The sequence below is a fragment of the Terrapene carolina genome, unplaced genomic scaffold, assembly GCF_002925995.2.
Source record: "Terrapene carolina triunguis isolate 2854851 unplaced genomic scaffold, T_m_triunguis-2.0 Scaffold85, whole genome shotgun sequence".
Classification (NCBI taxonomy): domain Eukaryota; kingdom Metazoa; phylum Chordata; order Testudines; family Emydidae; genus Terrapene; species Terrapene triunguis.
In genome coordinates this window covers 57,619,584-57,643,747 of record NW_020664436.1, presented here as the reverse complement: position 1 = coordinate 57,643,747, position 24,164 = coordinate 57,619,584, and the positions used below count along the sequence as shown (strand labels likewise).

Below are 24,164 nucleotides of genomic sequence, written 5' to 3'. Positions count from 1 at the left end.
AGTGAGAAATGTGTTTTCTGAACATCATTGTAAGCGCTATACGCAAGGCGTTCTACCCGCCTTCTCACGCAGCCCCGCCTCTGCCGCCTCTACGCCGTGCAGAGCTCGAATTCCTAACTCCGCCTACTCACGTAAAACCCGCCCATCTCGACACGTAGCCACGCCCCATACGTAACTTGTATCACGCCCACTTTCTAGCCCTCCCTCTTTGGGCCAGTACCACGGGGGTGTGACGCACCGAGCGAGGGAGAGTCCATTCCCACCCGCCGAGGCCCGGCTTGGGAGCGGCGGGATGCAGGGGGCGGGTTGTGATAAACAGGCTGCGAGGAGGCGCCTGGCCCAGGGCTGTGCGTGCGGGGGGGCTGGTGGCGCTGTGTCCCCTGCCCGTGCACACGCGTGTTCGCGCACGCGTGGCGGGGTCAGTAGAGAGGCGCGTGGGTGGGTGACCTGCACCTCTCCTGGACCGGGGCACAGACCAGGTCGCTCCACTCCGCTGCTCTGCCGGGGGACCCCTTGGTTTGGGGTGAGACCTGAATAGGGCGCGTGCCAATTTGAGAGAGCTGCTCTCCCTCGCTATAGCTTAATTGGTGTGGTCACGGGTCAATGTCTGAGGCGACTGGAAGTGAAAAGGATCGGAGGGGTTGGGAAATAAAATTTTCCTCCTTTTTTTTCTCCCTCGTGTTTATTCTCCGCCAAGCTCCCCATATAGTTAACATTCACTGAAATATTGTGCATAGACTAATTAGAAAAAAAAGAATTAATGGTCAATCTTTCCTCCGTTATTCTTCATAATCGAAAAATTCACTTTCAGCAGAAACCTCAACTCTGTCCTATAGTGACATAAGGCAGAAATCACAATTTGGAGTAAGGCTGAGTTAACTACGTGTGAAGTTTCAAATATTTGTCATGAGGCAGAGTTAAGTTGCTTTTTTGTTCCTTAACTGCATTTCCATACCTGAACATGTTTAGATTTCTTTTCAAATTAACCTTAGCTGTTGGTTTCCTGGATTTATAATGCTTGGTTTGGGGATGATTACAACAGCTGTTGGCTGTAATTTAAGGTAAACTAAGCTACATTATGTACTCAGCTGTAACTCTATTTTAAAAATTTTGTCTGGGAATTTTTATTAATGTCGTATGAACAATAAACAAGAAATTGAAAGAATGTTATCATGTAATATTTCTAATGATTTGAAGATATGAAGCATCAACTTTAAATCATTTAAAAAAACTTTTATGGCCAGATTCACTGGTATATTGTGCTGTTCCGAAGTGAGGTACAGCAGTCCGAGCATATGGACCAACTAAACTGAGTTAACAGCTGCTTTGTTTTGGGGGAGCAGCATGAAGTAGCGTGAGTTCACACTGCATTTTGCCTCACCTTATGTTTATCTCCACATGTGCCTACTCATCCTATGTTTCCTTTTCCCCTGTGCCTACCTCTTGAGTAGTTTTGGTGTGGTAGGGTATTTTTTTTTAAAGATATTTAAGATAATGGTCACTGCCATTATTTTTCATAATTGAAAATTTGCCATGAAGAATTGCGCCCTTTCAGAATAGCCACAACCTGCCATTTTTTTCCTCAGTGGGACTGAAGCCACAGTTGCCAGCAGGGGAACATGATTGTTCCCCTGCACTGTAAAGAGGGGGAGACATTTGGTTCCATTGAGAACATTGTGAGAGAATGAGAACAGTTTCTCAAAATGGCCACCAGCTGTGGCTTCAGTCCCATTGTTCTCAATGGGAAATGGCAGCCATGGTGAAAGAGGGCAGTTTGTAGAATTCTGAGGTAGACCATTGTCCTTCACAGCTTCTGCGGAGGAAGAGACTTATATGAAGAATAACAGGAAAAAAGACCATTGATCTTAAGTTCAGGTGTAGCCTGTGCATAAGATTTTAGTGAGTTTTAACTACACCTCTACCCCGATATAACACTGTCCTCGGGAGCCAAAAAATCTTACTACGTTATAGGTGAAACTGCGTTATAACGAACTTGCTTTGATCCGCCGGAGTGCGCAGCCCTGTCCCCTCGGAGCGCTGCTTTACCGCGTTATATCCAAATTCATGTTATATCGGGTTGCGTTATATCGGGGTAGAGGTGTATATGGGAAGCTTCAAGAGTCTGTGATGTTCTCTTACTGAAATTAAGAGGGCGGGGAGCCTAATGCTAGGTGCTAATCTCCTTAAAGAACCCATTTAAATTAACTTGAATTCCTAAATTAACAGATATACTTATTATACACCGGAGAGAAAAAGTGGATGAGGTAATATCTTTTACTGGACCAACTTCTGTTGGTGAAAGAAACAAGCTTTTGAATTACACAGTGCCTTCAGGTCTGGGAAAGGTACTCAGAGTTGTCACTGCTAAATACAAAATGGAACAAACTGTTCAGCATAAGTAGTTACATATTCTAAGAGAGTGTTCAAAGTGAGTACCCCATTAACAACTCTGCAGTCATAAGACAAAAATGGGGGAGGGAGATTAGTGAGTTACAGATTGTTGTAATAAACTGTAAATCCAGTGTCTTTATTAAGGCCATGATTCTTAGTGCCTAGCAGAATTATGAATTTAAGTTCCCAGGTTCATTTTATTGAAAGTGTCGTTCAGGTTTCCTTTGAAGATGAGGACTGAGAGGTCAGATATGGAGTGATTGTTTGTGAAAAGTGTTTGCCCACAGGTGATGGTGTTTTTGTCTTTTATCATTTTCCTTTGTAAGTTCATTTATTTGGCTGTGACACTGAGGACCTTTCCCAGACCTGACGAAGAACTCTGTGTAGCTTGAAAGCTTGTCTCTTTCACCAAAAGAAGTTGTCCATTATCTCACTCACCTTGTCTCTCTAGTATCCTGGGACCAACATGGATACAACAACACAGCAAAGAACAATGGTACTTATACATTCTCAGAAAAGCTATTCTGCTCAGAGAGTAAGTGCTTTAATTTGGGGAAGGATATATTGTCTTTTTCATATATAAAAGGTATGAAATCTGTTTGTTACATGCAAGAGTCAGCTCACCCTTTATTATGGAATTGCTACTGATGCCTCCATAATACAAGGAGAGCAAATTCCTGAAGCCCTGCCTAGATTTTCATATGATCTCATCCTAAACATTGATGATACAATTAGCTTTACTTCAAAGACGCATATTTCATATGCAGTAAAGCATAGTAGCCAAGTAATGCGTACATTGCAGAGGGACCCTACAACACATACTCACGCGAAGTATGCATGCAGGTAATTATTTTTTCCTTGTGAGTAGACAGAATATGGAAATGGAGTATAAGTCCGGTCCTGCTCCTGGTGATATTGGTGGAGTTTTGCCACTGACGTCAGTGGAAGCAGAACTGGGACTGTAGAGAAAATGAATCCTGTATATTTCCATATCCAGTCTTTTGGTAGAAACTGACCAGATCATACAGGCCAGCAGTGGGGAACTATACATCAATAAATGGAAACCTAGTGCACATGTTTAGTGTTGTGAATTCTTATACTATGTGGTGACTTTCTTAGGCCAGGAATACACTAGAAACTTTTGTCAGCATAGCATTTTCAGGTAGAGTTATGATTTTATTTATTTATTTTTGCAACACTTCTGTGCCAGCAAAAGCTGTAGTCTAGCATAATTATATTGGCAAAAGTACTCTCTTGCAGGTATAAATGGTGTCTACCCTAGGAGGGCTTGCTGATATAGCTATGCCAGCAAACTTCTTCTAGTATAGATTAGGCCTTAGAGGCCTTTCTACTGAAGTTAAGGGACTACGTGATCATCTTACCCTCTCCCCTCCCTTTTTAAAAAATGAAAGCTAAGTTTCTTGCCCTCATAGTTGTGGAGGATAACTTAAAAATGTGAATTGGGTAAGACGGCATATAAAAAGGTCCAAGCAACTTACAAATGAAATGTAGTGATGCTTTAGGGCCTGAGTCATGATTGGCAATATTGAATGTTTGGCATCACAGTACCAACCTTGTCCATTTTTTAAATAATAGCTTGCTTCATCCCAAAGCTATCAAGCTTTCACATTTGGAAAGCTTGAGCAAGAATGATTAATTGATGTACCGTTAACTTGCTCTAATTGATTGCTTGTATGTTTACAAAGATCTTGATGTGTGTGTTTAGGGAAACTTTAAAAATAAAAATGTAAAATTATCTCACTGGCATGTTTCACAATAAGCAAACAGAGTATTTTTCAAAATAAGTGATATTCCACATATATATATATATATATATATATAAAGAACTTTAATTACTTATAGTGAGGATTTTAGTTTTGTGATGTGAATTGTTGTGAAAAATATTCTTTTAAACATGTAGTAAAAGATTAGCAGAGGAGGGGAGGGGAGAAAAAGTACTTTCCTGACTAGGAATGGAAACCAGTCTGCGGTGGTGAAAGCAATGAATCCTAACTACTAGAACACCAGGGAAAAATTATAATGTTATTACACACTTGAATGTAAACTTTCGTTTACATATGTAGGTTTCCTTTTCTTCTGGGACTAACTCATGTGACTCCTCTTTATTCTTTCACTTCCCCCTTCCATATCTAAGATACTTCACTATGTGTTGTTCTGTCAGTGATTCAGTTTCTCTCAGCTCCTACTGGCACAGAAGCAGCCAGTTGGGCTCAGTGTCTCTTCAGCTCCAACTAGCATTCAAGAACAACCAAGAAAGATACACAATTTTCCTGAGCCGGGGGGTGGGAGAAGGGGAGGAATAAAGTCTGAAAAAGAGACTTCCATCCATTAATTTTAAAAAGGAAATGTCCCTGAGCAATCAAAATTAATAAAGTCTAGCTTTTTATCAAAGGTACTGTAGCCAAAATGTTCAGAGTTCGGTACCCAAATTCACATATGGGCACCTAATAAGTGGTTTTATTTTCACATGGCTGTGTACCCACATTTGACTAATGTGGTTGTTATAAGTTAATATAAGTTATTACTCTAATTTGATTGTGGTTCCTAAAAAGCCTAAGCAAAGTAAAGAATTATTTTGATGTTCTTAGATAAAATACATTAGTAGAAGATGACTTTCTGTAGATTTCTGGTGTGCTCTCTATATAGTGCTTTTTAAGTACCCACTTCAATACTAACATATCTTGATTTGCACAAGGGCTCTGAGTGACATCTCTACAGTTGCCCTTTCATTCTAAGCCTCTTTTATCAGATAACTGGAGAAGAGACTTCATTGTCAGGCCCTTATAACTCTCTGAAAATTACCATTACAGCTGAAGTGTGTTATACTTTTTTTCATCATAAAGGTGATTTTAAAAACAAACAAACATCAAAATACACCTCTACCCCAATATAACGCAGCCCGATATAACATGAATTCGGATATAACGCAGTAAAGCAGCGATCCGGGGAGGGGGGCTGCGCACTCCGGAGGATCAAAGCAAGTTAGATATAACGCAGTTTCACCTATAACGCAGTAAGATTTTTTGGCTCCCGAGGACAGCGTTATATCGGGGTAGAGGTGTACATTGTCCAGAGCTTTGTAGCAAGCTTCCACCCTCTGCCCCCAATGTTGTGTTTATGAGCTGTGAGTTGGCTGACAATACCTTCCTGTAGTTTAATTTCCTTTATATTTTTATTACATGCCGTTAAACTTCAACTGAGCTAGAGGGTGCTATCTGAGAGTTTGAAAATCATGTTCATGTACAATGTATGGCTACTATTTACAGCTGATTAGAAAATTGTTAGCTTTTTTTCAAAAGAAAATTGGGGGCGGGGAGGAAGTCTCAACTAAATTATTCTTGTGAAGAATTTTTAATGTTTTTTCCTATTTTTCTTTCTCCCTCACTGTGTAAGACGTGAGAAGCCCTTTTCTGTACCTCAAAGTCCCAGATTGCCCTTTTAAGTTATCTAGTGTGCAAATGTATATGATTCTAGTGTTTACTAAATGCTTGATCCTATGTCCATTAAAATCAATAGAAAGAGTCCTGTTGACTTCAATGGGCATTGGATTAGGCTTTTAATGACTAATAGTAATTCAGATAATACTATTAATAAGGCTAAGATTTAGTCATGGATATTTTTGGTAAAAGTCATGGACAGCTCATGGGCAATAAATAAAAATTCATGGCTCATGACCCATCCATGACCTTTACTATACATACTCATGACTAAATCTCTGCTTCTGGGGTGGGGTTCTACTCCAGTGCTGGGGGTTGACTGCCCCCACCCCCGAGCGGCCGCTGGTCTCCGGGTACCGCTTTCCAGATGGCCTCCGGGGCTGCTGCTCTGGCCATGTAGGGACTGCTATTGCTGGGGCGGTCCCCGGGACCCATGCTTGGGCTCTCCCTGGAGGCGGAGATGTCTGCTGCTTCGGTGCTCCCCAGGGCCAGCTGCCTGGGGCTGTTCCTGCAGCAGCCAGTGTCGTTGGCCCCAGGGACTGCCTGAGTGGCTGGCCCCAGGGCCACTCTAGCAGCGGTCTGTGCGGATGGCCCCAGGGACCGCCCAAGCAGCTGACCACAGGGCCGCTCCAGCAGTGACTGGTGCAGCTGGCTCTGGGGCAGCCCCTAGGACCACTGCTCGAGCCCTCCCTGGGACCAGCTGCACTGGCTGCTGCTCAGGCGGTCCCCAGAGCCAGCTGCCCAGAATTCATGACTTCCACAACCTCCGTGACAGAATCGCAGCCTTAACTATTAATAGTTAAAACTTCCAACTAACACAAAATATAACCTGTGGCTTTAACTCTGTGCAAAGTATGCATTTCCAGTAATATTCCCCAAAACATCAGGGCCTAAAGAGAAATTTAAATCCATTCAAAAATTTGACTCTAGCAGCCCAGTTATGCTGTTTGTTTATTTTGCATGTTAGTGTATCAAAAGCAGTAATTTAAAGTTTTGTCCCGACTTGGTACAAATCTCCCCAGATATCCCAGCAAGACCACAATCCACAGAATAATTTTGTCAGTGGCTGAAAAATAGTTATATATTTTTTTCAAACTAGTGTAACCACTAATGGAACTGAATTGTCTAACTCTAAAAGGAGCAATTCACAGGCATTGGGGATTTTAACAGGTAAAAACTTGTCCACTGTTAATAGCCATTTGCTACAGAAGATGAGCTGATCAAAGTTACACCCGTGACCTGGTCATGTGCAAATGAATGCCACAGTCCCTACAATCATGACAAGGGAAGAGTTCAGACTTATCTTCTATCCTATGTGGTAGGGGAAAAAAGACAAAAATAAAATTGATATCTAAGTTCTTATGTAACCCGATCACCACAGTATCTGAGTAGCTGCTAATGTGAGCTACTAAATCTAACTGTAGAAGCCCAGTATATGGTTAAGTGGAGTCTTAGACCTTGCTCTTACAAGGAGTTTTGTGGCGGTACAGGGTATATCCACTTGGATCATCCTCCAGGAGTGGGACCATAATCTTCAGGATGCTTCTCCTAAGGTTTTATACAGCTCCCTATCATCACTGTAGTTTCTGAGCACCTTCCATGTAAAATCTGTTAGTAATAGAGCATGGATATATATGTTCACAACAGCCTAAACCACAAAAAGATGGGCAGCTACATTTTGTGAGCTTCTGCATTTTCTTTAAAGTCAGCTTCAGATAGAGTAAATTACAGTGATATAGCCTGAGAGTGACAAATGCATGGATCATGGTGGCTAGGTCCTTGGTCAAGAGGAAGGGGTGAGTTTCCTTGAAGCTGAAAAAAGGTATTGCTAGTCACTGACTTAACTGGTCAGCCAAATTTAGGGATGAATTAAATAGGCTTTGCACCATTTTGAGTGGGAGATGTACATCTTCAATGGAAACAAAGAGAAGAGGGAAAGAAAAAATGTCCCAGTTCGTTCTTCACAGTGTTTCCCTTTCATTGTGAATTATGTTTATTAGGGTAGTGCCTGGGGACCAACCAAGAATGGGGCTTCAATAGGCTAGGCCCATAGGGAAGTCGTGATAATTTTTCTTATCTTAAAAGAGCTGCCTTGCTATGGCACTTTATTCTTTATCTGGCATTTCATTATGAGAGTTTCATTTTACAAGCGTAGGAAATATTGTATGTTTATCATGGGTGGCGTGTGAACTGGCTGGGGGAGGTGATCTCCCAGCCCTGCCCCTTCCACCTGAGGCTCCAACCCTTCCACACCCCCTGCCAGAGCCCTCCCCCCACTGAAGCTGCAAGCACCTGCGCCAGGCTAGAGCCCCCAGCCCTGGAGCGCCCACAGCCTCCCCCACAGCCCTGGAGCTGGCGGCGTGGCTGCAGCCTCCCTGATCCTAGAGCACCAGGAGGTAGGTGGTGCAGCCGCAGCTGCCCTGAGCACCTGGTGGGAGGGCAGGCCATGCCCCTAAGCCACAGGATGTCGGGAGGGTGGGTGGCGCGGCCTCAGCCTCCCTAGGCCCAGAGTGCCAAGAGAGTGGGTTGTGCAGCTCGAGCTGGGGCCACCCCACAGGGAGACTGGAGCTGCACCTAGCAGAAGCTGGAGGGGAGACTTGGGGGTGGAGTGTGTGCGGGGCCACACCTGGCTGTTTCGGGAGTCACAGCCTCCCACAGCCTTTGATACCGGACACCCATGGTGTTTATATATATAACTGCTTAACCTCAGGCTTTTAGTCTGCAGATCATGATTTTGTGGGATTGCTAAAGCCTTCAGCCCTGCCTCTGAAGTCTCAGGACTTTCACAGAATCATAGAATATCAGGGTTGGAAGGGATCTCAGAAGGTCATTTAGTCCAACGCCCTGCTCAAAGCAGCACCAATCCCCAACTAAATCATCCCAGCCAGGGTTTTGTCAAGCCTGACCTTAAAAACCTCTAAGGAAGGAGATTCCACCACCTCCCTAGGTAACCCATTCCAGTGCTTCACCACCCTCCTAGTGTTTCCTAATATCCAACCTAAACCTCTCCCACTGCAACTTGAGACCATTGCTCTGTTCTGTCATCTGGTACCACGGAGAACAGTCTAGCTCCATCCTCTTAGGAACCCCCCTTCAGGTAGTTGAAAGCAGCTATCAAATCCCCCCTCATTCTTCTCTTCTGCAGGCTAACTGTGAATGTGAAACAGACTAAGGGAGGAATAGAGAGAGGGGTGAACATTACACTGTCTAAAGGAGGAATAGCTACAAAGATGACAAATCTTGTGTGCTCAGGACCTGCTGTTGCCCAAAGTCAAATAATGCAGGGAAATATATCTATTTTCCTGATTTTAAAACAAAACACTTTTTTGTCTTAAGAAGAAGAAAGGTGGAGGCCGGGAGTGTAAGGAGGCAGGGAATATGAATATCTCAGGTTTTTCATTTTCCCACTGAAATTACTGTTATCAATTTTCAATGCATTTTAAAATTTGGGCCCTGATTCTATAATGGGGCGCCTCATGGGTGCAAGGGGTCAACTACTTGGATCAAATTGCAGGACTGGGGAGCTAGTAAAAACAAGTATATGTACTTTTTTTTTTGGTTCCAAGAGAATTAAGCGAACACCAACTTGTTCAGATTAAGGCGCTGACCCTGCCAGGGACTCTATAGGAGTACGGGGGTCAACCCTTTATGTCTTTATGTTGCAACGTGTGAGAGGGAGGCCTTGACACTGACAAATGTATCTCTCTTTCCCCTCCTCGCCCCGCCCCCCCCCCCCCCCCCCCAAAAAACCAAACTCAGACAAGTCAATTTGCCTAGAAAATGAGCAACCTGGCGTGTGGTCAATGGGACAAACCACGGGGGAGCAGAAAGATCAGGGGGGAATTTCGGACCCGTGGTGGGTCCGAAAGCTGCAGGTGACATTTAAGGGGGCTCATGCTGTCCCCTCCACCCCCCCACAGGGGAGAGGGAGCCGATGCACAGAGCGGGGCTGGAGGAGGGGGCCGAGCAGGGGGGAGGCGCCCGGGGCCCGGCAGGGCGGAGCTGCGGGCCGTGCTAGCGGAGCAGGCAGAGCCGAGGGAGCGGGAGGCGAGGGCCGCTGGGTGGGTGAGTGCGGCGCAGGCGAGGTGGGGCGGGGCGGGCTCTGCCTGGCGACCATGCTGCTGGCGGAGGCCGGGAGCTGCGCGCTGTCTGCAGCGGGCTGAGCTGCCTGCAGCGGCCGGGTCTCTCCGGGGACCTCTCCTCGGCGGCCGTGGATGTTGCCGGGCTGCCGCATCCGCGCCTCTGCAGCGACCCCCACCCCCGCCTCCTGAAGCCGCCCGTGGAGCATGGGGGCCCCGCTGAGCATCCCTGAGAGGATCCGACCCAGCCGCCACCGCAAGTGCCCGGCCCGCGGCTGAAGGAACCAGTGCAGCTGGGTGGGTATCAGCGGGCGGCAGATGCCCCTCCCAGGCTGGGGTAGGGATGACCCAGCAGCAGCCTGAGGAGGGGAAGGGGGCTAACATTTTGCAGACCTCATAACAAACAATTAATCTGCCTTTTCAGAGGCACAACACAACAACACAGCCGGCAAGGGGGGAGGAGGAGGCGGGAGAGAAGGAGGCGGGCAGATGGGGAAGTGCATTAGTTTGGCTGGCTTCAGAAACGCTGGGTCCCTTGGCTTGGCTGTGACAGCAAAATCAGAGGGGGAAACATTGGGCGTGAGGAAGCTGCTTAGAGAAGGGGCTGCGGGACTGAAAGGTGCAGATTGTGTGTTGTATATGTACAGCTGGCCTGTGTTTGGGGAAGGGGGGTTCAGTTCGCTTGAATTCTTTACTGGATTGGTTATGTTTTGGTAGCACCCACAGTGAGGTAGCTGCTTTCAATCTCTGTAGTCCTGCTTCAAAGATTTTACAATCTTTTATTTATTTCTCTGCAATCAAAATCCTTTTGCTAATAGTGTAATTATTTCTTCTCCCACCTTTAACAGGTTCTGAAATATATTTCCAGTTAGGATTATGGAATTTTTACATATACCTCCAGGAAGTAGATTTCATTTTTTGTAATTCGAGGAGGAGGAAGAGGAGGTGATGGTGGTAATTTGAGGGAAGGGCCTTAAATGATATTTTGGGAGCGTGTAATCTGTCGTGGGTATTGGGTGATGTGGGGTGGGTATTCACTGCAGTGATGCACAGAAGCATCCAGCAATAGGCAACGCTCATATTCCAGTGTGTTTGACATAACTTCATACCTGATATCCTTTGTTATTCGGGGAAATTGGTGGGCTAGGAACTTGGTTTCAAATATAATTTCAAAATAAAGAACAAATGCTGATTTTCATTTTCTTGTGTCAGGCTGGATTTGGGGCAATTGTAAGATTCCCAGCATGTGAATGATTGGAAAATGGGGTTGGCTGTGATAGTTCTATTTAAAACAAATAGATGTATTTTAACTATCAAACGACATTAGTAACAAACATATTAAAGATTTGACCAAGAGAAGAGAGGCTGCTTAGAGTTAACATTACAAATCTGAACTCTGACTTGTGCCATTGTATTTTTTTTTTAAACAGTTTTAAGTGTGGATGGATTGTTATCCTGGATTTATAGTCCTGACATCTGATTTTCCTGTCTGTTGATGGTTTGCTAATCCAACTCATGGTATCAGAACATATTTTATGGTTTAATTTTCTTTTCTAAACAGAGAGAGAAGACAATAGCTAATAAGCAATATTGGGTGTATGAGAGTGGATACATTGGGCCCAGATCTTGCAATTTCATTTGAGCAACTGGACCTCTACACCTGTTCACATCCTTACTGATTTCAGTACGATTCTTTGAGTGGATACAGGGATTCACTTGTATCGATCTGCCGGCAGTATTAAGGCTATAGATTTTTAACAGCTCTCTTCTTGACATTAGTCTTGTTAGAGTAAATACTCAGTAATGTAATTTTATCACGTGTTATTTACTTAATGGTCTGTAAACACTGCACTTCCATGAGGTCATTGTACATGCTTGTATTAATACATAATTATGGACTTTTAAATGGGTGATGTTTACGCACTAATTGATTATGATTTGTTGAAAGCTGCTATGAACTACTTTAAGTGCCTGTATTTGGATAATATTTTGCATGCATATTGAAGAAGTCTTTCCAGTCTATTGCTTACACAAATATTTACATATTTTTAAAAATGAATACTGGTATTATATGTACAAAATATAACATTAGAAAAAAAAGTTACTGCAGCTTGCAAAAGGAAACACCAAGAAATATATATATTGCATCTGAAAAACTGAATAAGCAGCCACGCAGATCTTGAAAATTGAAAGCAAGCCAAAGTAAAAATGCTTCCATTTTCCAGTCCTCTTTCTCTCTCAAATCCTCGTACCTGGAAGATTTCCATAAATGAACTAAATAGACAATGGACTCAACCTTGCAAGTTTTATACCTGTGAGTAACTTTGCTCTTGTGAGTAGTCCCATTGACTGCAACAGGAGCAATCCCATGAGCAAAGTTACTCCCAGGCATAAAACTTTGCAGGATTGAGTCGATTGTTTATTTAGTTCATTTATGGTTCAGTATTGTGAATTTTGCAAAAGGATCTTGCAGGAAATTCTGTTCTTTATTAAAGAACATGGAGGCTCTATATTCAGTGCCTTCCTTTTCTTCATTGTGTAGCACAGCATCAGACAAGGAACATTTCCAGAAAACATGGTGTATATACATGCCTCACTGTCCCTCTCTCGCCTCAATGGGCTCTTCCCTTGTGATGTCCCTGTTCCTATGAGTTGCAGCACTTCTTCATTTGATGCCGCCAGGATTCTGATTCGTCATCTCTAATGTTGAAGTGATAAATCATCCCTTGAACTTGAAGCGAATCAATAAGAATGCTTCTGTTTGCTATCCTCTGTGTTTAAAATTTGGAGAATACAAGCAGAATTACTTAGGGAGTGACAGTATACAATATTTCACCTCCATATCTTTCTTTAAGTCCTGATTTTCCTACAGTGTGTTGCCAGCAAACATCACAATATTAAGGCAAGGCATTGAGCTTCTATATTCAGTGCTGATATAGAGCTGCATTCATTTGGAGAATAGAATAGATGATAACATTGTTAAAGCAGGACCTCTTCTGTGGCCTAATTGTTTGACTTGATACATCTCCTTTAGATGGATGACCAAAGCGGGGCCAAAGGGTATCTCATACATGGAAGTATCTATATTGCCTGCAACATGATCTGTCTGATCCAATTAATTGCTGATCCTGGCAGAAGTGGTTTTTACAAAAGGATAATTGTGATCTAACTAGAGGACAGGAGAGCCCAGTTTCCCTTTTTACTCTACTAGACATTCAAGGAAGGTTGGAACACAACTGATAATAGAAAATTTTACCACTCCCTTTATCTTATAGAGGAGGATCCAGCATAGCCAAGGTTTGCTTACTGGTCATTAAGGGGAAGAGAGTTTTTATTCTTCCAATTCTGGAATAATTATACTAGTTTCACTGGATTAGTAGAGCTGATGTGAGGCAAATTTGACTATTGCTTGGGCCCAAGACTTGTATTAATAACTGGGGAGTTTCCACCAGGCATCATGTTGAGGGTAAGAATAACAGTCTGCTATTAGGTTAGTCACTTCTGAAATATACTGGACCTGAACCAAGATTTGGCACAGCAGTCAGTATAGATCCAAAGCCTCTAGCAATGTTGGACATTTTCTAGGATTTTGGACCATCCTGAGGCAATTTATATACCATACATTGGTTGCATTGCCCTTTTTTAGAAGGACCCAGAATCTGTCTCAGTTGTTTGCAAAAAATCATGATGGCAAACACTCCAGTCATTATACTTCACTGAGTTTATGTACCAGTTTGACTCTTTAAGGGACCATTGTCCCCTTTTTTATATTTTTCACATTTTGCTCCCTAACCTGACAGACTGGAATCTGATTTTACTGTCCCACTGGGGAAGACAGACAGATTACGTTGCTGTTCCATATCTTCATGTGTTTTAGACACCATAGAACTTCCTTATTCACTTTCCACTAAAGATGTTGTCATATGAACCACCACTGTGAGGCAGGTTAGCTTTCCGTTTTCAGAGGGCCCAGTTATGGATCCAGACTTGGGAGGTTTGACTGAACGGTAGAGATAGTAACCCCTGAACTTGAGCCTAGTTTTTGAGGAATTTTTTGAAGTCTGAGGAGTCTCTTTATCTTCTTCCTTATTTTCCCTAGTTTGTTCCCGGGGAGATTTATCAGGGCCATGGTAAAGTCCACCTTGAATCTGAAGGAAACTGTTCTCAGTGTGGGTTCCAGCATGTATATTTTTCCTATTAATCACAAACGCTTCTGCGTCCATGAGGAAAACACACCAAATATCCTGTTCCTGTGCTGGCTGCTGATCGGAATGTCATTCAGGGGTAAGCTGCTGAAACTGAGCCAGGCTGCCACTGGACAGTCCTACAACTGAATTTGCTCCATCTTGAAGGTAGTAATTCACCATATACTTGTTCAGGGGTCTTAAACTGATCAGGGGTCTGTAACTTCTGTTTGTTTAAGTACCAGAAGGGCATACTCTCACACCTTGGAGGCTCCCCTTTGGAGGTTTCCTAGATTATTATTTTTTTTTAAAGAAGAGAAGCGACCATGGTGATCATCTAGTCTGACCTCCTGCACAGCACAGGCCATAACACTTGGCCCAGAAATTCCTGCATCAAGTCTAATAAGTTGTAGTTGAACTACAGCATATCTTTTAGAAGGACTTCTTGTCTTGATTTAAAAATGTCTAGTGATGGAGAATCTATCACATCCTAGGTGAGCTATTCTCATGGTTATTTACCTTTATTATTAAAAATGTGTGCCTTATTTCCCGTTTGAATTTATGCTTCATCTTCCCCACTCTTGGATCTTGTTATGCCTTTGTCTGCTAGATTAAAGAGCTCTCTATCATCAGGTGTTTTCTCCCCATGTAAGTATATACAGACCATACTTAAGTCACCTCTTAACTTCCCTTCAGTTAGCTAAATAGATTGAGCTCTTTGAATCTCTTACTGTAAGGAAGGTTTTCAAATTCTCAAATCGTTGTTGCTCTTCTTGGAAACCTTCCCAATTTTTCAACATCCTTTTAGAAGTGTGGACACTGGGACAGGACAAAGTATTCTGGTAATGGTCTTTCTAATGCTGTTTACAGTCCAATCCCTACTCTATTTCTACTTGATATTTCTTTGCTCATGCATCCAAGGAACACATAGAATCATAAAATATTAGGGTTGGAAGAGACCTCAGGAGGTCATCTATTCCAATCCCCTGCTCAAAGCAGGATCAACACCAACTAAATCATCCTTTGTCAAGCCAGGCCTTAAAAACTTCTAAGGATGGAGATTCCACCACCTCCCTAGGTAACCCATTCCAGATCTTCCCCACTGCAACTTGAGATCATTGCTTCTTGTTTTGTCATCTGCCACCACTGAGAATAGCCTAGCTCCATCCTCTTCGGAACCCCCCTTCAGGTAGTTGTAGGCTGCTATCAAATCCCCCCTCACTCTTCTCTTCTGCAGACTAAATCAGCCTCTCCTCGTAAGTCATGTGCCTCAGCCCCCTAATCATTTTTGTTGCCCTCCGCTGGACTCTCTCCAATTTGTCCACATCCCTTCTGTAGTGGGGGGACCAAAACTGGATGCAATACTCCAGGTGTGGCCTCACCAGTGTTGAATAGAGGGGAATAATCACTTCCCTCTATCTGCTGGTGATGCTCCTACTCATATAGCCCAATATGCCATTGGCCTTCTTGGCAATGAGGGCATACTGCTGACTCATATCCAGCTTCTCATCCACTGTAATCCCCAGGTCCTTTTCTGCAGAACTCCTGCTTAGCCAGTTGGTCCCCAGCCTGTAGCAGTGCATGGGATTCTTTCTTCCCAAGTGAAGGACTCTGCACTTGTCCTTGTTGAATCTCATCAGATTTCTTTTGGCCCAATCCTCCAATTTGTCTAGGTCACTCTGGATCCTATCCCTACCCTCCAGCTTATCTACCGCTCCCCCCAGCTTAGTGTCATCTGCGAACTTGCTGAGGGTGCAATTAATCCCATCATCCAGATCATTAATAAAGATGTTGAACAAAACCGGCCCCAGGACCGATCCCTGGGGTACTCCGCTTGATACCGGCTGCCAACTAGACATTGAGCCGTTGGTCACTACCCGTTGAGCTTGACAATTTAGCCAGCTTTCTATCCACCTAATAGTCCATTCATCCAATCCATACTTTTTTAACTTGCTGGCAAGAATACTGTGGGAAACTGTATCAAAAGCTTTGCTAAAGTCATCCACCGCTTTCCCCATATCCACAGAGCCAGTTATCTCATCATAGAAGGCAATCACGTTGGTCAGGCATGACTTGCCCTGGGTGAATCCATGTTGACTGTTCCTGATCACCTTCCTCTCCTCCAAGTGCTTCAAAATGGATTCCTTGAGTACCTGCTCCATGATTTTGCCGGGGACTGAAGTGATGCTGACCAGTCTGTAGTTCCCCAGGTTCTCTTTCTTCCCTTTTTTAAATATGGGCACTATATTTGCCTTTTTCCAATTGTCTGGGACCTCCCCTGATCGCCATGAATTTTCAAAGATAATGGCCAGTGGCTCTGCAATCACATCAGCCAACTCCCTCAGCATCCTTGGATGCATTATATCTGGACCTATGGACTTGTGCACGTCCAGCTTTTCTAAATAGTCCTTAACCTGTTCTTTCACTACTGAAGGCTGCTCACCTCCTCCCCATAATGTGTTGCCCAGTGCAGCAGTCTGGGAGCTGACCTTGTCTGTGAAGATCAAGGCAAAAAAAGCATTGAGTACTTCAGCTTTTTCCACATCATCTGTTGCTATGTTGCCTCCCTCATTCAGTAAGGTTCCCACACTTTTCCTGACCACCTTCTTGTTGTTAACATACCCGTAGAAACCCTTCTTGTTACCCTTAACATCCCTTGCTAGCTTCCACTCCAATTGTGCCTTGGCCTTCCTGATTACACCCATGCTTGCTCAAGCAATATTTTTATACCCCTCCCTAGTCATCTGTCCAAATTTCCACTTCTTGTAAGCTTCCTTTTTGAGTTTAAGCTCACCGAAGATTTCGCTGTTAAGCCAAGCTGGTTGCCTGCCATATTTGCTATTCTTTCTGCACTTCGGGATGGTTTGTTCCTGCGCCCTCAATAAGACTTCTTTAAAATACAGCCAGCCCTCCTGGACTCCTTTCCCCCATCATATTAGCTTCCTAGGGGATCCTGCCCATCAGTTCCCTAAGGGAGTCAAAGTCTTCTTTTCTGAAGTTCAGGGTCCATATTTTGCTACCCTCCTTTCTTTTGTCAGGATCCTGAACTCAACCATCTCATGGTCACTGCTGCTTAGGTTGCCACCCACTTCTACTTCCCCTACTAATTCTTCCCTGTTTGTAAGCAGCGGGTCAAGAGGAGCACGGCCCCTATTCGGTTCCTCCAGCACTTGTACCAGGAAGTTATTCCCAACACTCTCCAAAAACTTCCTGGATTGTCTGTGCATTGCTGTATTGCTCTCCTAGCAGATGTCAGGGTGATTGAAGTCCCCCATTAGAACCAGGGACTGTGATCTGGAAACTTCAGTTAGTTGTCATTACCCTTTTGGCCACAGCCTCACACTGGGAAGACATATTCAGCTGGTTATCTACCAGGATCCCTAAGTCTTTTTTCAGATTAATTGATTTCCAGGATGTAATCCCTCTTTCTGTAGATTCCCCAAATTATGGCTTGTTTCTGGATCTTCCCCTGTACACAGTCAGTTATATGATTCTGATGGAGTAGTATAAGTTCTCTGGGAGGAGAGAAGAGAGGGAAATAGTTTCATTCAGAACCCTTTACCATCTCCATTGCCCAGGAATCCCCTATGGTCCTTCCTCAGATATAGGCAAAGAACCAGCTCCTGCACCTTAGAAGACGAGGACTAAGGCCAGATTTACGCTACAGAGTTAGGTCGACATACCGCAGCTGTAAGTGTCTACACTGCAGCGTTGCTCCCCCTGCTGTAAGTCCCCCACTACACTGACCAAGTAACTCCACCTCCATGAGCAGCGTAGAGCTTAGGTCGATGTAGTTAGGTGATGCAGTGTCTACACAGACATCGCCTATCAGCTCCGCATGGAGCTCACAGCTGTGAGCCCTGCTGCTGGGTGCTGACAGTCTGGTCTATCAGCGCCCGGCAGTGGGGCTCCAGCACCTGACAGCAGCGCTCACATTGCCAGGGCCATCCCTAGCTATTCTGGGGCCCTACGCAGCCCCCTGATGAGATGGGGTGGGGAGGCAGCGGGAACCGCCCCTCAGCACTCACTAGTGGCACGGCGGGGCTGTGTCGGAGCAGGGGCGGAGGCTTTGGGGAAGGGGTGGAGTGGGGGTGGAGTAGGGACGGGAGGAGGCGGGGCTGGGACGGAGCAGGGGCGGGGGCCATGGGGAAGTGGCGGGGCAGGAGCTGGAGCAGCACGCAGAAATTTCCTGGGGCCCAAATTTCCTGGTGCCCTTCACAGCTGCGTACTTTGTGTATGGGTAGGGATGGCCCTGCACACTGCTCCACTTAAACTGGAGCAAGTTCTCCTGGAGAGGACGTGCACCACTGGCAGAAGGAGGGTAGTGTGGACATGAAAAACTGCAGTAATTACTGCGGTGGCTGTGTGTTGACCAAACATAAACCGACTTAATTGTCTAGTGTTGACAAGGCTTAAATGGAGAAGAGAGGAGACTGTTTAGGCTGTCTCACAAAAATACATAATAAGAGTAAATACTCACTGGAATTCCAGCCTGATGTGGATTAATTGCACAGGCATCTGCTTATCTCCAGAAAATGTCAACCAGCCCCTGACTCATTTTCAAACTAAATTTAATGTTTCCTAGCAATGGCATTTTCCATTTCTGCAGTCACTCACTTCTGTACTTTCTGTCCCACACACCATCTGTCTCATTTTCTGTTTTTCTTATATTCTAAACCAGCATAATAATGGAAAAGACTAAAACCATTAATATTTATGAGACTAGTGTTGTCACTTAAGTTTCAAGGGGAACCGGTGTGGTTTGCTGCCGTACCAGCTGGTTCTGTGATCTCAAGCTAAATGGGGTCAGGCTGGGCCATTACTTGGATGGGACACATACCAGGAACAGCTAAGGAGAGTTGATGATTCAGCAATACATGAGTACTGTGGTGATGGGCACTATGGAAAAACATCAGGTAAATAAAATAGTAAGTGGCATTTGTTTCATGTAGTAAGAAATCAACTCTTGGGTAAGGAATGCCCCAACATGGTGGTAAATTGAGAGAGAAAACAATGGCTTTTTTTAACCATCTGTGCTTATTTCAGATTCCATGGGACTTTTAATAAAGTAGAGTTTGACAGGGTGTACAGGTGATTTGGTGTTCCCTAGCAAGGATCCTATAGTCCTGCCACTCCCCACCCAGGCAGTGCCCCGATGAAGAGGCCCTATCAAGCCAGATAGTGGCCTAGGTTTTATCGATTGTCTCCCAGCAAAGGTTCTGTTATGCCTCAAGTAGGCATGCCCAGCAAGGAGCTAATTAAGTTCAGCTTAGCCCAGTTGGTCTCAACACATTAAGGTGACTTATAAAGGATTTAAAATAAATTTGGGCTCTTATTTGCTCCTCTGTGATATAGAAAGAATGCCTGATGGCTCTTCCCCTTCCCATCCCCACCATTTTTCTTTTTACCTTCGAAATAAATATCACGAATGTTTGTCTGGTTTTGTTGGAGGAGCTTGGGGAAGTCTTAGGGACGTTTACTGTGAGCTGTAACACATTAAATGAAGGGATGAGGGTGTTGAATCTTAAAAAAGGCTTTCTTTGTCCAAACCATTAGTCATGTAAGTTAAACAGGTGTTAATTAAAACAGGAATGGGCAAACATTTTGGCCCGAGGGCTACATCTGTGAATAGAAATTGTATGGTGGGCCATGAATGCTCACAAAATTGGAGTTGGGGTGCGGGAGGGGGTGAGGGCTCCAGGGTGGGGCCAGAAATGAGGAATTCAGGATGCAGGAGGGGGCTCCGGGCTTGGGTGGGGGAGTGGGCTCCGGGGTGGTGGTGTAAGGGCTCTGGCTGGGGGTGCGGGCTCTGTGGTGGGGCTGGGAATGAGGAGTTTGGGGTATAGGAGGGTGCTCTGGGCTGGGACAGAGGGTTTTGGAGGGCGGGAGGGGGTTCGGTGCAGGCTCCGGCTGGGGGTGCAGGCTCTGGGGTGGGGCTGAGGATGAGGAGTTTGGGGTGCAGGAGGGTGCTCCGGGCTGGGATCGAGGGGTTCAGAGGCAGGAGGGGGATCAGGGCTGGGGCAGGGGGTTGGGGTGCAGGAATGGGTGCAGGCGCTGGCTGGGGGTGTGGGCTCTGGGGTGGGGCTGGGGATGAGGAGTTTGGGGTGCAGGAGGGTGCTCTGGGCTGGGATCGAGGGGTTCAGAGGGCGGGAGGGGGATCAGGGCTGGGGCAGGGAGTTGGGGCGTGGGGAGAGGCTCAGGGGTGCAGGCTCGGGACGGCGCTTACCACAAGCGAATCCCAGAAACAGTGGCATGTCCCTTCTCTGTTGGAGCGCCGGAGGGGGCCATTGGAGTGTGTAGGTGCCAAAGGGGGGGCTATGCCGCGGCTTCTGGGAGCCACGTGGAGCGGCCCCTGGTTCCCCGGCTGGAGCGGAGCCATGCGTCTGCCTCCGCATGGAGCGACCCCCGGCTGGAGCGCCAGAGCAGGGCAAGCCCCAGACCCCTCTCCCCAGCGGGAGATCGAGGGCCAGCTTAAAATGGTTGGAAGGCCAGATCCGGCCCGCAGGCTGTAGTTTGCCCACCCCTGAATTAAAACCTTTTCCTTTTCTTCATTTTTAAACAGTCTGGCTAAAACTCCTTCTCTGTCAGTTGTTTAGTTTTCACTCTTTCTCCTGGAGTTACCATTTTACTGGTTCTCCATTCGCCTTTCTGAAAAAATACAGACCGGCTTTATGTCTCACAAAGAAGCAAAAAAAGGGCAAAAGCCATTTTCCCTTGTGTACATCATCTTTTAAAGGGAGTCTGGGTTACTCCAGTGGAGGAGAGGAGACTAGCAGGGAGCTTTGAGGAGACATATGAATCTGAATTAGAGTAACCAGACAGCAAATGTGAAAAACTGGGACAATGGGTGGGGGGGTAATAGCAGCCTATATAAGAAAAAGACCCCAAAATCGGGACTGTCCCTATAAAATTGGGACATCCGGTCACCCTAATCTGAATAGAATACCTGTTGGTTGATTGGTAATGTTGTTTTGAGTTTTATTGAGTGTTGAGCTGCATGGAAGAAACACAGACAGGGACTTTTGGTTTATTTAAAAAAAAAAAAAGTATGTGTTGTTTTGGTTAAACCAGAACGTCTGAGATAAAACTGAAATCCCAGAGAACATTTCTTGTGTTTACACAAACTCTGAACTGTCTCTGTCTAGCTGAATCTCCCTTGAACTGCCTTGCTCTGGCTATTCAGACCACCTGTCTCTCACAGTCTTCCACTAGAAGTGGAATTGCAGACACCCTCTACACAAGCGAGGGAAAATGGAAAGTCTCACAAAGTATTTGGCACAACAGCATTAGACCCTGATATGAGCCCCAAAATAGTTTCAGCAAGGTCATTTGGCCATCTAACAGAAGTAGGAGCAACAGTTCCAGGAATTACTACTTCACTGGGTCATCAGCCCAACCCAGCTGATGTTCTGACTGCCAGTCCCACCCCCACCCCCACCCTGTCCAGCTAGGATGCTTACCCAGTCTTTTCTGAGCAGGTGGCTACTGTGGGCAAAGGGTATGGTGAGTTCCTCAAGTGGTACCTATCCTGACTGGCAAAACTCAAGCTGCTAACCAAGCCATCCAACTGGATGATGAATTTGCTAACGATTGAGAGTCTGAACCTGGCAGTACTTTTCTGACTAGGGACAAGTGAGAGCTACTGATGTTAATTCCAGTCAGAACCATTTCCCCTACTCCCCAGGGTTCTGACAATGAGTTATTGCCCAGCACTTGAAGGAATAGGCCACTTGGTGGCACTGGCCAGAGAACTGCCTAGTAAAAGACCTTTTAGACTCCTGTTTTGTTCTGGAAGAACTTGCTGGCACATGTCTCCTGCAACTTACTGTGATTATCTCACTAGGTGTGACTTAGCTTTGCACCTGCAGTTTCACTCTTTATTTCTGTCATAAGCAAAGACAATGGTTTACTAGAGACCGGACAGCCATACACAGAGCACAATGTTTTTGTCCTAAAACATTATAGATAAAATGTTTAATAAAACAATACAAGATCTAAGCACCTACTCAAGCTTACCAATCAGCTGCAAACAATCAAAACCACTTGGAGGTGAAAAAGGAACATTACAACAGACAGGAAATCACCCTATGAATACTGACAAAAGACTGTTTCTGTATAACACTGAGGGGCAGAGACACTCTGTATCCACTCACTGAGCAGACCTTTTGAGGGACAGGCATTTTCATGAAAAATTAGATCCCGGTTCTTGTGAAGCCAGACAGCTCTGCAATAGTCCAAACTTTGTGTGTGGGAATGTGATATATTAAGTGTAGGCCCACGTTTGTGTTTTATTGTTTTGTATTATAACCATTTGTTTCCATCACTCTTGTTTTGAGTTGAATCTCTGTTTTTTCCTTAAACAAATCTTCTTTTGTTCTATTACAAGTTTTGTGTGATTACAGGAATGAGAGTAAACTTGGGTACAGGAACAGTAGATCTGGGATTTCTGTGAGCAGACAGTGTCAGGGGCTGGATATCCCAAGGGAACACTTCAGAGAGACTCAGGTGCACCTATTGTTAACCTGCAAGGTGAAACAGGGCTGGCGTTACCCAGAGAAGTACTTGAGTGGCTGACAGGCTGGTGGTGTTAGGGACCTAACACCCAGCCATCATGGGGAAGGTTACCTCTCGGGAGAGGCAGGGGATAACAAAGTGACTCTCAGTCCTGAGTGCCTGTAGTACGGCTGACTCACTGGTGCAGTGCCTCCTGCTGGTCATACAGGAATTAGCTTGATTCCAGCACTCGGAGCACCCCCTGCTGGCTGGTGTCTTACCTACCTCAGGCCCCCATGTGCCTCCCAAACCCCAGTGCCCTTTACCTTGGGGTTCTGCCCCCCAGCAGTACTCCCACACTTTGGGTCTCCCCTCCTAGGGGAACCCCCTCATCCCTATGCCCTCCTTGCCTCAGTGGCTACTGCCAGTCATCATCTAGCCCCTTTCTCTGGGGCAGACTGCAGTCTGTAATGGCCACTCATCACTGGCAAGGGGGTTGGACCAGCTGCTGCTGCCTCTGCCTATCCCCAGGCTGCACCTCTGTAGCCCCAGTACCTGCTTAGGCCTTAACCAAGGCCTCAGCCTGGGGGGTTGCTAGGCTGGAGCGCCCCAGCTTCTCTTGCCTTTCCCCAGCATTGCTCTGTGCCAGGTATCCCGTACTCCCAGGCAGCTAAGTCACTCCCAGCTGGAGTGAGACTGACCCAGTTCCTCCCTTAGCCCTTATATCAGGGCCAGCTGTGGCTGCCTCCCCAGTCAGCCTACTTGAGCTGCCTTTAACCTTTTCCCCTAGGAGCAGGGTAACTGCCCCGCTACAGTGCCCCAAGAACCATCACCTCTCCACTTCAATTTTTTTGAGTTAATCGCATGAGTTAACTGTGATTAATAGACAACCCTAATCTTAAGTGTTACTTGTAATAAGAGTGTGTATAAAACTTTCAGATGGAAATTTAATTTTCAAGCTGTCAGAGTCCCTTTAAACTTCTCCATTTTAGTTCCTGGGCAGAGCTCAGTAATCCTCACCAACTAGCCAGCATACAACCCCTGGCTCAGAGAGGTAACATTTATAAAGTGAAATACATAGTTTCAAGCTAGGCCTGTGTTCATATCTGTCACGTGTGTAAAGTTGGATTTGCTAGTAAAACCCAGTCAGTCAGGCAGATGCAGCCTGGGTCGGGGACACCAGAAGGGGGCGGCGAGGGGGCCATGGCCCTCCCACTTTTTGGCGCCACAGCCTCTCCACCTGCCCGGAGTGGGGGGAATAGAGAGCAGCCCCCGGCCTGTGTCTCTGCCCCGCGGGGCTCCTCCCCCCCCTGCCCAGGGCAAGAAGCAGCTCCCTACAGCTGCCTGCGCGCCACATGCAGCTCTTACCCGGACCTGGCTCCAGCTGGGGGGCTGCAGTCTGGCTATGGTAAGAGCCGCGTGGGCAGCTGTGGGGAGCTGCGGACCCTTCTGCCCTGGGTCCATGGCTCTCAGCCTGCTCCGGCTTCCAGCTTGGCTGGGGGCGGGGCCTCAGGCAGAAGAGGAGGGGTGAGGGGCCCTAGCCCCCCCCACTTTTGGGC

General features: G+C 45.8%; 1 protein-coding gene across 3 annotated transcripts in view; it reads left to right on the top strand.

The window, feature by feature from the left end:
* Positions 1-9,986: 9,986 nt before the first annotated feature.
* NCOA7 (nuclear receptor coactivator 7) overlaps positions 9,987-24,164 on the top strand; it is a 136,252-nt gene continuing 122,074 nt past the window's right edge. For 2 of the 3 annotated variants that reach the window (XM_024197351.2, XM_024197348.2), the window contains exon 1: positions 9,987-10,225. The gene's annotated coding sequence lies outside the window, so the exon portion shown is untranslated. Of the gene's footprint in view, positions 10,226-10,467; positions 10,548-24,164 lie in introns of those variants that run through there. The other variant, XM_024197349.2, reaches the window with a different exon arrangement.